This window comes from Gopherus evgoodei, unplaced genomic scaffold (genome assembly GCF_007399415.2).
Source record: "Gopherus evgoodei ecotype Sinaloan lineage unplaced genomic scaffold, rGopEvg1_v1.p scaffold_31_arrow_ctg1, whole genome shotgun sequence".
NCBI lineage: Eukaryota > Metazoa > Chordata > Testudines > Testudinidae > Gopherus > Gopherus evgoodei.
The window spans coordinates 1,954,079-1,966,022 of NW_022059983.1; positions in this window are offsets into that span (position 1 = coordinate 1,954,079).

Sequence of the window (11,944 nt, forward strand, 5' to 3'; positions counted from 1 at the left end):
CCGTATCCTGCACATAAACACATGATCAGACCCATGGGCCCATCCAGCCCCGTATCCCGCACATCAGACCCATGGGCCCTTCCCATCCCATATCACCATCCCCACATCAGACCTATGGGCCCCATATCCCCCCACTCACCTGGTGCCCAGGTCCACACAGTGTCCCCAGCTCTGGGCAAGAGAATCCCCGTGGGACTACGCCAGCCCGTGTGTGCCCAGCCTCTGGCTGCCTGCAGAGTGAGGGGAAGGGATGAGATTCTAGTCCTGGGTGACGCCCCCTGCCCTCCCACTATTCCTCCCGCCAGATGGCACCAGCTGGGACATCTCCCAGGGCTGCCTCCCCTGGCCTGTGAACCTGGCCCAGGGATGCGGCTGGAGTCCCTGGGGGCGGCACAGTTAATTACAGGATGAGGCAGAGGCAAGCGAGGGGCTGGTTGGGCTCAGAGCTCCTCAGGCAAAAGCTCAGCACTTGCCTCCACCCACCCCACCACTCAGGGATCAGCTGCAGGAGAATCCCCTGCAGCCAGGAGCAGTACAAGGGGTATGATACACAGAGCAGGGCTAATTCTATCCAGCAGGGACATACGCACCCACCCACCTGCGTACAGAGAGAGAGAGAGAGAGAGAGCAGGGCCTGTTCCCCAGGTGATGGGATCCCGGCGTCCAGTCTGGCGTTACAGCCGTTGGCATCCAGGCCCTGGGTGTCCCCCCTACTGTTCACTGCCGGCCCTGACATAGACAGGAGCTGCAGTCTCTGGGGGCGGGGGGGGGGGGGGAGTTGTTCTGGGATTTGGGCTCAGGACAGAAAGCCAGGGCTTGGTGGCTGTATGTGCAGTTGCCTTCCCTTCTGCATCTCCTGCCCTCCGTGACTCGCCGCCCCCCGAGTATCCGCCATTCACAGTGTCATGGAGTTCAATGCCCAATCAGCGCACTAGGAGAGCCCAGGCCAGGGGCCACCACAGAACCCTGGATAATGAATCCCGTAACTTTAGATTGGAACATTTCGGGCCTTAATAGACTCAGCTGCTGAGTGCCAAGGCAGAGGACAGGAGGGACTGAGGTGCCCCAATGCCCTGCCATGTAACCTGCTTCCCTACCCCAGCCCTGACCAGTCCTATGGGCCCATCCCACCCCGTGTTCTCCCTCCCACTCCGATCAGACCAATAGGCCCGTCCTGCCGTGTATCTCCTCTCTGATCAGACCTATGGGTCCATCCTGCCCCATATCCCCTGCCCTCATTCAGACCTATAGGCTTATCCCACTCTGTAACCTTCCCACCCTGGATCAGATCCATGGTCACATCCTGCCTCATATCCTCCCCACCACCCACCCCGATTAGACCCATGGGCCCATCCCGCCTCCTATCCTCCCCCATCAGACCCATTGGCCCTTCCCTTCTGGTCCCCCCCACCATCAGACCTATGGGCCTATCCCACCCCATATCCCACCACTCACCCAGTAGCCAGGTCCACACAGTGTCCCCAGGTCTGGGCAGGAGAATCCCCGTGGAGCTACGCCAGCCGGTGTGTGCCAAGAACATAAGAACGGCCAGACTGGGTCAGACCGAAGGTCCATCAAGCCCAGTATCCTGCCTTCTGACAGTGGCCAATGGCAGGTGCCCCAGAGGGAATAATCCGGGCCCTGTCACAAATCCCAGCTTCTGGCAAACAGAGGCTAGGACACCATTCCTCCCATTCTGGCTAAAAGCCATTGATGGACCTATCTTTCATGAATCTGTCTAGCTCCCTTTTGAACCCTGTTATAGTACTGGCCTTCACAACACCCTCTGGCAAGGAGTTCCACAGGTTGACAGTGCATTGCGTGAAAAAATACTTTCTTGTGTTTGTTTTAAACCTGCTGCCTATTAATTTCATTTGATGGCCCCTTATTCTTGTATTATGAGAAGGAGTAAACAACACTTCTTTAATTACTGTCTCCACACCACCTATGATTTTATAGACCTCTATCATATCCCCTCTTAGTCATCTCTTTTCCAAGCTGAAAAGTCCCAGTCTTATTAATCTCTCCTCATATGGAAGCTGTTCCACACCCCTCATCATTTTTGTTGCCCTTTTCTGAACCTTTTCCAATTCCAAGCTATCTTTTTTGAGATGGGACAACCACATCTGCACTCAGTATTCAAGCTGTGGGCGTACTATGGATTTATATAGAGGCAATATGATATTTTCTGTCTTATTATCTATCCCTTTCTTGATGATTCCCAACATTCTGGTCGCTTTTTTGACTGTTGCTGCACATTGAGCGGATGATTTCAGAGAACGATCCACAATGACTCCAAGATCTCTCTTGAGTGGTAACAGCTAATTTAGACCCCATCATATGTATACTTAGGATTATGTTTTCCAAGGTGCATTACTTTGCATTTATCAACAATAAATTTCATCTGCCATTCAGTTGCCCAGTCACCCAGTTTTGTGAGATCCTTTTGTAGCTCTTTGCAGTCTGCCTGGGACTTAACAATCTTGAGCAGTTTCTTGAGTAGTTTTGTATTTTGTTTTGAGCACTTTTGCCTCCCAGCTGCCTGAATAGTGAGGGGAAGGGATGAGATTCCAGCTCTGGGTGACGCTCCCTGCCCTCCCCCCATCCCTTCCGCCAGCTGGCACCAGCTGGGACATCTCCCAGCACTGCCTGTCCCCGCCCCCATCACCCCACACACACACAGCAGGGCCCATTCCCCAGGCAATGGGATCCTGGCACTCAGTCTGGCATTACAGCCGTCGATGTCCATAGCATTGCCATGCCATGGATGGCTCCAGGCTCGGGGTGTCCCCCCTACTGACCACTGCTGGCGCTGTCCCACCCCGACTCTGACGGTCAGCCTGCCCTGAGCACATGTGTAAGACCCACCAGCCAGGCAGCCAGAAAGAGCTCCCTAGTAGGGGATAACCCTGCCCAGTGTCCTGTCCCCAGCTGTGGCTGATCCCTGATGCTGCAGAGGAAGGCAGGGAAAGAAAAAAACAGAAGCCATCTGGCCAGTTGTGCATAGTGGGGGGGGGGGGAACTCTTCCTGACCGCTACAGGTGCTCCCCGCCACCCTGAAGCGTGTGATTGGCTCAGAACCAACCATATGATTGCAGAGCACGTGGAGGACAATGCACGCCACCTTGCTCTCTGCAAGGCCTGTGATGGAAGGCCAGGACCAAGGCTCTGCTATCCCCGTCTTTCCTGGCCTGCACATCGCAGAGCCCGTAAACTTTTCCCTCTCTGGGAGCTGTTCGGAGGGGAGATTCTTGTGACTGGCCCGCTGCATGCCCAGTGCCATGCCAGATGCTTTGGCTTCACATCACAGAGATTCTCCTTTTCCACAGAGCTCTGGAGTTACTGGGGCTGTGGGCAGGAAATTCATTTCCTTGCCTACCCGGCATTTTCCCAGGGTGTTCCGAAGGGGTGAAGAATTCGTCTGCCTGGACCTCTGGGGGATGCCCAGCTTTCACAGCCCCTCACCACAGCCTCCCTCCAGCCATTAATTATTTAATCCTGTAAAGAATTTGCTGTGAGACAGGCCCAGCGGGTGGGAGTCACCCAGCATTGCACCGCTTGGCCAGCATTGCACCGCTTGGCCATCAGGTGGCAGCAAAATGCCAACAGAGGGTGGGTGTGTGTGTGTGTGTGTGTGTGTGTGTGTGTGTGTGTGTGTGTGTGTGTGTGTGTGTGTGTGTGTGTGTGTGTGTGTGTGTGTGTGTGTGTGTGTGTGAACATAATGGCACAACATATGCCCTGTGCAAACGGGCTGAGGGTTTAATCCGCCAGCAGAACGAGGGGTTTAAGGCCGTGTGCTTTAAACCGACCAACTGTGCGAAAATCCACAGCTAGGAAATACGGATCAACGGGCAGGATCGTCCCCCTTGCCCCCTCCCGCCTTGTTTCCAGCTGATGCCACCTCTCATCACTGTCCCTCCGAATATCTGCCCCCACCCCACACAAACAATGCCAGTCTGGTGACCTCACCCCTCACTAGCCTCTCCTCTCCCTGTCCCCTTTTCTAATTAATTGTAAGGATTGTTGGCAATTAATCATCTTTTCTTAACGAGATTACAGGATTAACAAGGGGCCACCTGCCCCTCCCCCCACCCCAAACACACCAGCCGCTTGGACAGCGGGCATAAAATTGGACATGTGCCCAGATGCCAGGGTGAGGGGTGTTATGGAGCAGGGGCCATAAGGGATCTGCCAACCACCTCTAGACTCCCATGCTGGGATCTCTGAGTGGTCGGTGAAATCCAAACAAATTTCAGACCATCCCAAAATTTTGAAAGATTCCCCCCATGAGGAAAATGGGGTCCTGCCACCCCATCTTGCCCCTCTTCACACACACCCCCACACTCTGTCCTGTAACTTAACCCTGGTCCTGTCGCCAAAATGAGGCCTGCTGGTTTGGTGAAACCAACACTGAGGTTCTTCCCCCCAGCACTGCTCTAGGCCTGCTCTGGTGGGCAACCATGACCTTGCCTGGGGTATTGGCTTCCATCTTTCATCCATTTGAAGGGACTAGAGAGCTTCCCGAAAATCCAAATTAAATACTTCCCAGAGAACTGAGCATAGACAATGATTCTGGTGCTGGGAATGAAGGGGTCCCCCGTGGGGTGAGCCTGTCTCTGTGTCCCCCACTACACACAGCACCACGCAACTATTAGACCTACCCATCAAGGTGAGTGGGGAATGGGAGGTGGGGCCTTTCTCCTCCAGGAGACAATAGCTGTAATCCAGCCCCGGGGTGGGGGCGCTGGCTGGCTCAGGGGATAGAGAATGGTACACAGACCCTTTCTTCTATTTTCTCCGGCCCCAGGGCAGGAAGAGGAGTGAAAGCCATTCCTGTCTCCCTGGTCTATGAAGATTTGGGGTGAACTACATTTTGCCATGTCCTTTAACCAGGTGCCATGTTCTATAGAGAAGCAGCCTGTTAGAATGGGCCATGGAGACCGACTGGCCTGCACCCCAGATAGACAGGGCATAGATAGATAGATAGATAGATAGATAGATAGATAGATAGATAGATAGATAGATAGATAGATAGATAGATGGGGTGTCTGGGGATAGACAGACAGAGCCGAGGGGGTGTCTGGGGTTAGCTAGGTCCATAGCTTGCCAGTCCCCAGGCTCTTCATCCCAGCGAGGGAAGGAGGCCACAGGGCAATGCTCAGAGGAAGGCGAGCAGGCCCAGCTACGCAGCCCCCCATCCGCTCCCTCCCACGCTGCCAACATGTCAGCAGGGAATGAACGCAGCAGAAACAGATGGTACTTTTGTGACCCCTGCAGGGGATAATGGTGCTGCGGCTGGGAGTGGAGGGGGAGGGGGTGGGGGCTGGGGGCCAGGATTAATAGACTATGCAGGAATGTCTAAACCACACTTTTAATGAACTCAGATCAAGATTTAATGAAGCACGACGTGGCAGTACAATTGGAGTCCCCGACCCCGTGGAGGGGGGCAGAGGTCGTCATGGTGAGAGCGGGCCCCCGCCCGCCTCGCCTCACAGGGACAAAAGGGGGAGGAGGGGCTGGCACTTGGTTATATAGTAAACCAACTGCCAGGATAGCTAGCTAGCTAACTAGAGAGGGTGTCTGGAGATAGATAGACGTGCCTGGTGATGATAGCTAGCTAGTTGGGTGAGGGGGAGTTCCCCGTGCCCCTCCCAGATGCAGATATCCAGGTGGGCAGGGGCCGCCCTGGGGGCTCTGGAGCCCTGCAAAGTGCTCCTGAGAAGTTAAAGTCCCAGCAGCCCAGCCTAAGGGCCTAGGGTTTGGGGCTGGTCTCAGCCTGCCCTCTTCCCCCTCCCCGCTCCAACAGGAGAGGTGCTTTCTAATGGCAGAGGGAGGTCAGTGTCCTGCTCACAGCTGCTGTCCAGCCTCTGCCCAAGGTTGAAATTCCCCATCCTGCTCTGAGCAACTGTGTCAAATTCACAGATGGGGAAACTGAGGCACAGCTTTAGGCAGTGGGTTCTACAAGGTTACAGCTGAGAACAGACCCCAAGAGTCCTGGCTCCCAGCTCCTCTGGTCTAATCACTAGACTCCACTCCCCTCCCAGAGCTGGGGATAGAACTCAGGAGTCCTGATTCCCAGCCCTCCCTGCTATAACCCACTTGGCCCACTGTCTGTGGCAGGTACATTGGCCTGTAACTGAAATGGGCAGCTCGTGAGGTAGCTCCTGGAGGAGGAATAGGGGGTTAGAGGACAGGGCCTGGCATGGAGAATAGAGGGGAAGCCTGTTGCAAAGCCCAGCACCCTGGCCTCCTCCCCCCAACACCCAGGATATGCCCCTCATCACTCTGCCTATGGGAGCTTGGAGCCTGGACCCCTGGTTCTGCCCCTTCTCCCCACCCCTGGCTGTGGGAGGGGAATGGGGTCTAGTGGTTAGAGCATGAGGGGCTGGGAGCCAGGAGTCCTGCGTTCTGCCTTGGTTTTGGGAGGGGCGTGGGGTCTGGTGGTTAGAGTAAGGGGGGGCTGACAGCCAGGACTCCTGGGAACTGTTCTCTGATCCTAAGTTTCCCCTGCGAGTTGAAGAAGGCTGTGGGGATCACATCAGCATCCATGTTGCCCTGCTGGGGGGCAAAGGGTAGGACTCCCCACAGTCAGGGCAGGCTCAGTGCCCGTTGTGGACACAAGGTCCATGATGGCCGCGGAGGCCTAGCCCCATCTGGAGGCCTCCACGGCCCTTGGCGAGGGCAGACGACTACCAGCCCATCCCCACACGGGGAGCAGATGGCCGCCACACCGTCCATCACCGCCTGTCAGCCCCTGAATGGCAACAGGGCGCCACAGGCAAGGCAGGCCGAAGTGGGGGGGGGAAGATGGGGGGCAGGGTACCCAGTGAGTCTGGGGGAGCAGGGAGTCTTGGAGGTGCAAGGGGGGAGCACAGAGGGAGCAGGTTATATGGAGATATATGCGGCTCTGTGTATTGGGGGGCAGTGGGAGCAGGGTAAATGGGGATATAAAGGGTGTCATAAGGAAGTGGGAGGAAACTTGTTCACCTTAGCCTCTAAGGATAGAACAAGAAGCAATGGCCTTAAACTGCAGCAAGGGAGGTTTAGGTTGGACATTAGGAAAAAGTTCCTAACTGTCAGGGTGGTTAAACATTGGAATAAATGGCCGAGGGAGGTTGTGGAATCTCCATCTCTGGAGATATTTAAGAGTAGGTTAGATAAATGTCTATCAGGGATGGTCTAGACAGTATTTGGTCCTGCCATGAGGGCAGGGGACTGGACTCGATGACCTCTCGAGGTCCCTTCCAGTCCTAGAGTCTATGAATAATGGGGCTGTGTATATTGAATTGTGGTACACTTGGGGCAAGGTATATGGAGATATGATTGGGCTGTGTGTATTGGGGACAGTGGGAGCAGGGTACATGGGGGATATAATGGGGCTGTGTATATTGGGGGCCAATGGGGGCAGGGTACGTGGGGGATATAATGAGGCTGTTTATATCGGAGTACATTTGGGGCAGGGTATATGGAGATATAATGGGGCTGTGTATATTGAGGGGCAGGGTACATGGGGGATATAATAAGGTTCTGTATATTAGGGTGCAGTGGAGGCAGGGCACAGTGGGGGAGGGTACATTGGGGATATAATGAGGCTGTGTATATTGGGGGACAGTGGGGGCAGGGTACATGGGGATATAATGTGGCTGTCTATAGGGGGCAGAGTGGAGGGTAGAGGAGGAAAGAAGGATATATAGTGGTGCAGTGGGAGGCAGTGTATACCGGGGTGCACTCTGGGTCAAGGTTCCAGCTAGGGATCAATCTCCTATCAACCACAAGCTGTGACACCAGTCCCCCATCCCCCACTGCATACGGATGCTCCCCTTGTTCCCTGCACTCCATCCACTAAACCCCCCCATCACCACCCCGAGGGTCTCCCATTCAACCCACAGCCAGGCACGCTGTCCCCAGGCGGCTCACAGAAGGTGCTTTAATTAGCCCCATCACCAGGCGCTGTTTATTTTCCACAGGTTGCGCTCCCCCTGGAGCTGGTGCCCGGGCCACAGCCTTGGCTCCATGATTGGCACGAAGCCAGCCTCCCGCCGGAGGTAATTACCCTCCTCGCTCTGCCCCGCTTTCTTCCATGATCTCACCCCACAGTCCCCCCGGGCACGTGCTTGGAAAAAAGCTCCCAAGAGACATGATGCTGTGGCCTGTTAACTCCAATCTCCAGGCCACATCTGCAGGCTGATGCCCCCCACCACACGTATGCACTGGGGTTGTGTTCAGGTAAGGGATTCTCCTTAACTTCCTGCCCCAGCTGTGCAGTTGTCCTCCAGCTGTCCCACTCCAGAGGTGGTGGCATCTCAGTGCTGGGCAGGGTCGCCCGGGGGGTGGTAAGTGGGGCAATTTGCCCTGGGCCCCGCAGAAGCCCCTATGAGACTTTTTCGGAGGTGAGGTCCTTCACTTGCTCCGGGGGCTACAGAAAACTCTCGTGGGGCCCCAGCCCCTGGAGCTTCTTCCACTCTGGGTCTTCGGCAGCAATTCGGCGGCAGGGGGGTCCTTCCGCTCCGGGACCCTCCGCCTAAGTGCCCCGAAGATCCGCGGCAGGGAGTCCTTCCACCCCGGGACCCGCCACCGAAGTGCTGAGTCTTTGATGGCGATTCAGCAGCAGGGGACCCCCTGCCACCGAACACCCCAGGCCCCCTGAATCCTCTGGGCGGCCCTGGTGCTGGGCAACTGAGGGTCAAAGGCGAGGGAAACCTTCTGGGGTGGGGAAGAAGCTTTCTCTCCTTAGTCCATTCAGCCCTTACCTTCCTGCTGAGGGGCCCAGTTTGGTACCAGCTGGGCCCTTGTCATGAATCAAACTGAGGTGTGAGAACTCACTGACCCATTACAGGACCCCACAACAAACAGGAACCCTCCCAAGTGCTGGGAAGAACCATTGCCTAAGAATCAAAACACATCAAGGCATAGATAGAACCCAGGAGTCCTGGCTCCCAGCCCCCTTGCTCTAACCCACCAGACCCCACTCCTCTCCCAGAGCTAGGGAGAAAACCTAGGAGTCCTGGCTCCCAGCCCCCTGCTCTAACCCACCCTCCCCTCCCCGAGCCAGGGAGAGAACCCAGGAGTTCTGGCTCCCAGCCCCCCTGCTCTAACCCACCAGACCCCACTCTTCTCCCAGAGCTAGGGAGAAAACCTAGGAGTCCTGGCTCCCTGCCCCCTGCTCTAACCCACCCTCCCCTCCCAGAGCCAGGGAGAGAACCCAGGAGTCCTAGCTCCCAGCCCCCCTGCTCTAACCCACCAGACCCCACTCCTCTCCCAGAGCTAGGGAGAGAACCTAGGAGTCCTGGCTCCCTGCTCTAACCCACCAGACCCCACTCCTCTCCCAGAGCTAGGGAGAGAACCTAGGAGTCCTGGCTCCCTGCCCCCTGCTTTAACCCACCAGACCCCACTCCTCTCCCAGAGCTAGGGAGAGAACCTAGGAGTCCTGGCTCCCTGCCCCCTGCTTTAACCCACCAGACCCCACTCCTCTCCCAGAGCTAGGGAGAGAACCTAGGAGTCCTGGCTCCCTGCTCTAACCCACCAGACCCCACTCCTCTCCCAGAGCTAGGGAGAGAACCTAGGAGTCCTGGCTCCCTGCTCTAACCCACCAGACCCCACTCCTCTCCCAGAGCTAGGGAGAGAACCCAGGAGTCCTAGCTCCCAGCCCCCCTGCTCTAACCCACCAGACCCCACTCCTCTCCCAGAGCTAGGGAGAGAACCTAGGAGTCCTGGCTTCCAGCCCCCCACTCTGGGCAGGGGCTGGGGACTGGCGGGACTGCCGGGCAGCTGGGGGACGTGGAACTGAGTGGGAGTGCAGCCACATGTTGCTGGGACTTGGGGGGGTCCCTTGGCCTTTTCACACTCCTCCCTTAGGGACTTTGTCCCCCTCCTCCATCGCCCGCCCTCAATAGGGTCGCAGCAGGCCCTGTTCCCACAAGGCCCCGTTACCCGGGTGACGGGCCCTGCTGAGCCTGGGAAGCCCGACAGCTTTTCCTGACGCCCACACCAATTGATGGGCCACTCACCATTCAGATGCTGGGGAAGTGAGGGGCAGGTGTTGGGGGAGCAGTGCCCACCCCCGCCCCCGTACTGTGAGCCAATGACACCGGCAAAGGATTGGGACCCATGGTGGTCTCTTAGGAAGAGTTTGTGCCATCAGGACTCCTGGGCTCCATCCCCAGCTCGGGGAGTGGGGGGACGGAGAGCTGGGAGCTGGGATGCCTGGGTTCTTTCCCTAACTCTGGGAGGGAAGTGGGGTGCAGTGGTTAGACTCAAGGATGTGGGAATTGTATATTGGAGTCCTGCCTCCCAGAGCTCTGGTGCGGCTGAGCCCTGCCCCCAGTCCCAGTGATTTCCCCGCCCCTACTCCATACAGATGCCAATTTTTTTTCTGTTTAATCCCCAAATCTTCAGAATATTCTTTCCAAATCCTCTAGGGACAGATTCCAACGGCGGCTCGCTGGGTGTCTCCAAGCTACACCCCCACTCACAGCACTCTGCGACAGTCCTCTGGACACACCCAGAGCCAGACACAGTCCTGCTCATTGACCCCAGAAATACAGCAACACCAACTCACATGCTAGGGCATGGTACATGCAGAGCTGCACAAACATGCTGAAACACACATGAACACGCAGGTACACACACAACTATATGCACTGCACAAACACGCCGAAACAGAGGTGGGGGCTTAAATCTGTCTAGCAAAGAAAACACAAACCAGCAGAAATCCCCTTAAATCTCCCCCCTCCACACCCACCCCAGCACAATCTGCTTCCCATTCACCCTCATTACCCGGGGACTGGGAGGGCAGGCATGTGCCCGCAGCATGGCCTAGCACAGAGAGCCGGGGGGCTGGGATCCAGAATACTGGGCAGAGCCGCCAAGAGGATTCAGAGGGCCTAGAGTCTTTGGCAGTGGAGGACCCCTGCCACCGAATTGTCGTTGAAGACCTGGCACTTTGGCGGCAGGTCCCGGGGTGGAAGGACCCCCCACTGTGGGTCTTCGGGGCACTTCGGTGGTGGGTCCTGGAAGGACCCCTGCTGCCGAATTGCCACTGAAGACCCGGAGTGAAGGACCCCACTTCAGGGGCCCTGAAAAACTCTCATGAGGGCCCCTGAGGGGCCCAGGGCCTGGGGCACAAATTGCCCCACTTGCCCCCCCCACCCGGGCGGCCCTGCTCCTGGGTTCTATCTCCAGCTCTGGGAGGGGAGTAGGGGCTAGTGGGTTTGTTTCCTAGCTCTGGGAGGGGAGTGAGATTTAGTGATTAGAGTTGGGAGCCAGGACTCCTGGGTCCTATCCCTGGCCCTGGGAAGGGAGTGGGGACTAGTGATTAAAGTGAGAGGGGGCAGTCAGGAGTTCTGGGGTCTAGTGCTTAGAGGCAGGGGGCTGGGACGTAGGATGCCTTCATGAGGTCTCAGGTTCCCCCATTTCCCATGTGGCACAAACTCCCAAGAGATCATTTGGAACAGATGGGGGGAGGGGTGGCATTCCCAGCCCCATAGCATTTCCACTCATGTGAGTGCAAGACTCCTCAGGGGGCAGGGTCATAGGCCCGGGATGCACTCTGTCAGCTGGTGCTACCTGCCCAGGCAGAGAGAGGGAGCATGAGGGTAGGCAGCGGGGAAAGGCTAAGAAAGAACAGGGGCAACCAGAGAAAGAGGGTGGGACCAAGGAAGGGGAGCAGGCCAGGCTGGGGCCTGGGGAAGATGGAGCTGTTTGGGCCAAGAATTTGGGGGCTGGGGGCTGAGGATCTAGCCAAGCTGAGGGGGCAAAAGGTTGTGCCTGGTGAGGAGCTGGCAGGAAGCCGGGAGTTGCGTCAGGTTGTTGTGCAGTGGCTGCCCCCTGGGATTCCCAGTTCCTATTCTTAGGCCTCCCTGCTGGGGGGTCGGGGGGTGGCAAGGAGAGCAACCAGCTCCGGTTGTGCTCACACAGCACCCAACACTGCACACAAAAGCAGCGC